Source organism: Salvelinus namaycush, chromosome 40 (genome assembly GCF_016432855.1).
Source record: "Salvelinus namaycush isolate Seneca chromosome 40, SaNama_1.0, whole genome shotgun sequence".
In the NCBI taxonomy this organism is placed as follows: domain Eukaryota; kingdom Metazoa; phylum Chordata; class Actinopteri; order Salmoniformes; family Salmonidae; genus Salvelinus; species Salvelinus namaycush.
In genome coordinates, this window is record NC_052346.1 from 15033465 (window position 1) to 15038370 (window position 4906).

The window sequence follows — 4906 nt, forward strand, 5'->3', positions numbered from 1 at the left end:
AGCCTCCCCCTGTCTCCTCCCCAGCCTTCCTCTGTCTCCCCCTGTCTTCTCCCCCTCCCCCTGTCTCGTCCCCCTCAAACCGTCTCCTCCCCCTCCCCCTGTCTCCTCCCCAGCCTCCCCTGTCTCCCTCCAGGCTCCTGGCCTGCTGATAGCAGGATAATTGATTCCTGTAAGGCAGGTTAAATGTGACTCACTTAGAGCTTAATGAATATGATCCATCCTAAAGTCATTTATCATCTCCTCAGTCTCAGGCTGTCGTTGCTAAGCAGCCCCAGGCCCGGCCACTGATTTAGGTTGGGGCTGTGTAGCTTCAAACCTGTTTTCACTTTATTAGGTGAAAAGACTAAATGTTTCGGGTGGCCACCATACTTTAAAAAGCTTTGGGTTTGGACATGACTAATAGTAGTAGGTATTGCCAAAAACCCACCCCCACCCACAAAATGGCCACTTTGTGGATTTCCCTGCATTTCCCAGCCTGAACTTTCGCCATCAAATAGCCAGCTTTTCACATGGCGCGACTGGTAAGACGCTTCAGGAGGGCGGTAATGTGTGCAGGCAAAGCAGAGGTCCTGGGTCCTGGGTCGAATCAGGAGGGCGGTAATGTGTGCAGGCAAAGCAGAGGTCCTGGGTCCTGGGTCGAATCGGGAGGGCGGTAATGTGTGCATGCAAAGCAGAGGTCCTGGGTCCTGGGTCGAATCAGGAGGGCGGTAATGTGTGCAGGCAAGCAGAGGTCCTGGGTCCTGGGCCGATTCAGGAGGGCGGTAATGTGTGCAAGCAAAGCAGAGGCCCTGGGTCCTGGGTCGAATCAGGAGGGCGGTAATGTGTGCAAGCAAAGCAGAGGCCCTGGGTCCTGGGTCGAATCAGGAGGGCGGTAATGTGTGCAAGCAAAGCAGAGGTCCTGGGTCCTGGGCCGATTCAGGAGGGCGGTAATGTGTGCAAGCAAAGCAGAGGTCCTGGGTCCTGGGCCGAATCAGGAGGGCGGTAATGTGTGCAAGCAAAGCAGAGGTCCTGGGTCCTGGGTCGAATCAGGAGGGCGGTAATGTGTGCAAGCAAAGCAGAGGTCCTGGGTCCTGGGCCGAATCAGGAGGGCGGTAATGTGTGCAAGCAAAGCAGAGGTCCTGGGTCCTGGGCCGATTCAGGAGGAAGCGGTAGTCGCTAAGCAAGCAGCGTAACGTCCTTCACACATGCATAGGCCTTCCTAGAACAGACTCAGCTTCATACATACTGACCACAACAAACAGTCCGGATGAAATATCACTGTCTGGGTGATACAAGCCTTCCAGAAGGAAGAAGGAGAAGAAGAAGAAACCAGAAGAATGCAAACCTGGAGCTCTTGGAGGCCTTGAATCAGCAAGCAGGTGTACAGTAGTCTCTCTCTCTGTTTTTATTTACCATACATAATAACACCTCCACAACAGAAGACAAACAACAACAAGTGCTGGGTTTTGACAGCAACATGATGTCTTCTGTGTAGAAGAGCTTCTCTCCAGTTGAAATAGTTTAAATACCAGGATGACGGTTAACATTTATCTAACAGGATTCAGATTCATTATTACACTCATTTTGTATCCTCCTGTTATTCATGCATTTATCCATACACAGTCCAACATAAAACACACACATCTCTCTCACACACACACACACCCGCATGCACATGCACCCACACCCGCACACACACACACACCCTCCTCCTAATAGACCTGTAATCATAGTCTGTGTCACTCACTGCCACTCACCCCTGCTCCCCGTCCCCTCATCCCCCTCTTCTCCTCCTCTCACCCCCCTCTTCTCTCACTCCTCCACCTCCTCCCATCATCATTAGTCATTATTACATCACAGAGACTTGGAGGGGGTCTGAGGTTGGCCAGCCAACTCACTCAGATAAACTCTTAGCCTATCATGGTTCAGGTCTGACATCAATGCAACATCAACTGTGGAGAAACCTTGCAGTTAAAAGTATACATTTACCAGAATTATGTAGTGTACTCACCTCAAACAGGCAGTGAACCATCAGAAAAACAGATTGGCTTTACTTGTGTAGTTTGAGGGTTGTTAAGCTGATGGATGGAATAGTCTCTATGTAGACCAACACTGGATGGAGACGGATTATTCTATAGCAGGTTTAACTGACTACACTTACAGCCATACATCAACTCAACTAACTCCTGTTCTCTTCCAACAATTAACAAACATCTGACCAATCCGAATAGAGCAAGGTAGTTGCTTGGTAGATAATCAATTAGCATTACAATTCAACTGATTCATCGTATTTTAGAACCACACAGCGGAGACTTAAGAAATAGTGGTGTCTTTCATAAAATAATCCTACACTTGCATTTGGAAAGCAGCACCTAAAACATTTCAACTCAACTTCTTCAGGCTGGGGTACAGGATCTGACATCACATGTGATCAGTTGAGACTTCCTGGGATGGTGAATACATAACAAGCCCATTTGTTAAACTACTCAGGGATGTCCCAGCTGGGATGGTTTATTGATATAAACAAATTTTTAAAAGAATATGAAAAACATGTGTGAGGAGAAAAATCACAAATAAGAAAGCCTTACATAAAAAATAAGTTTAATATCCACAAAGATAACTATTTATTGCTATGTGTAGTTTATACGTTTACACAAAAACAAACATTTCACAACAGACAAACAAAGGTGTGCACTCACTCACACACTGATCATATCCACTAGCGTGTACATTGTGCTATTTCCTCCTGCGTCTCCCTGACTTCAGGATTGATGTGGCAAAACAAGGCCTGGAACACAATCGTCCTGAAGGGAAATAATGGAATTGAATCACCTCTGTTCTGACCTCTGAGCCAAGCCTCATATCCAAGGCCCTCTCCTCTCTCCTCTCTCCTCTCTGCTCTCTCCTCTCTCCTTTCTCCTCCTCTCTTTGTCTTCTGGCCTTTACCTCTCGTGTCAGGGTGAGAGTGGGAGCAGTGCATTCACCGTTTACCCTGACCCCGTTCCTCTCAATACTAAATCCTGAAGTCTCGCTAGGTCAGGATATCTACATTAATGGCCTGCCTGTCAGTCTGTCAAACCAACGCTTGACTTCATCCAACCCAGTCTGCCATTAGAGGTCACATGACAGAGGGCGATTTGAGGGATTCTCTCCTTGCTATCAAGCAGGAAGCCTCTCTTCCCCTCTGTCTGTCTGTCTCTGTCTCTCTCTGTCTCTCTCTGTCTCTCTCTCTCTCTCTCTCTCTCTCTCTCTCTCTCTCTCTCCTCCTCCTCCTCTCCCCCCTCTCTCTCTCCACTTCTCTCCTCCTCGTCCCCTCTCTCCAACTGCCTGGGTCCCCTCAGCAGCATTAGCATATTGGGGCTTGCTCTTTGTTTTTCTCTGACCTGTATAATGCGTGTCACATTAGCAACACAACATATCAAACGTTTGTTAATTTCCCTCGCTTTCCTCCACAGCTGCTCGCGTTATTGTGTCACCAGATTTTAATTAATATGATAAGTAACACTTGCAAGGCAGGCAGAGTTGTTTTTCTTTCCCGTTTTAATTGCCGAGTGTGAATGGAGGTAGCAGAGGAGAGGAGGAGAGGAGAAGAGGGGAAGAGAGAGACGGGGAGTTTTTCAGTGAGGAAACAAGACAAAATCTGGTGTGTGTGTGTGAGAGAGAGAGATTTGGCATTTCACCTGAGAGAGCTGCTGGGGAAGACGTGCGAACATTTCAGCGTTTGTGATATCCTGTCTGATTATCATGGGACATGATACGTTGGTAATGTCACTCTTCAGAATCATTTATAGAGTGAACCCAAAATCCTTTCAGAGGATGGAAGAACCATCACAGGGTTGTGATTAATCTAACACACACACACACACACTTTGCCCCCTGCCGTGATCTTGGAAAGACAGCTGACACTATGGTGTGTGATATGTTGCCTTACCAGATCCTGCCAATCAAAGCCATATTCATCCTGTTTCCTGATTTGAAGAAAACACACAAAGATGCAAAATTTGCCAATACCCGATTTTAACACAAATTTGTCTTCCTCTACATCTGCACGTGCGACAACTTGCACACACAAAAACAAATACGCACATACTGCACACTTCCATGCACGCACACACGCTCACATCAATACACCAGCAAGGAGACTGAGTAGTGACAAGCAGTGATTCCTATGAAGTAAAACACATGGCTACTTCCATATACTGTGTAGGATAGTACAACAATGAATACATACGAATTATAGACCAGTAGGAAACGGTTGACATATTATTGAGGGCATAACTGAAGCACTACCTAGAAGTATTCAGATGAACTGTTTCATTATAAAGCTTCTCCCAGGCCACACACACACACACACACACACACACACACACACACACACACACACACACACACACACACACACACACACACACACACACACACACACACACACACACACACACACACACACACACACACACAATCTCTTCCTCATCCAACGTTAATCCAAATTCATCCGCATTAAAAGAAAACCTGCCATGGGTGAAGTACTATTAAAACAGGTCTTTTCAGATGTTTAATCCCTCCGTCAAACACTGTGATCTTCTTCTGTCTGACAACTCCTCTCACAATCATCACCAAATCACCCCAACTATACACACACACACACACACACACATGTGGTTTCAGCTAGCTGTTTCTAAAAGGAACTGTGGATTTTCTCGACTCCCTGAGCTGGATGTATTAAAGTATCTTGAAGCATGAGATTCTGGGGGAGACAAACTCCCTACCTTGGTTAGACTGTATCACTTCTGGAACCCCAGATATAAATTTGTCCATTGAGGACAGGTATATCGAGTTCATCAGTTTAATACAGAGTTAGTTTTCAAATCCCAAACCCTATGTTGTAAAGTACTTTAGTAAAAATACTTTAAAGTACTACTTAAGT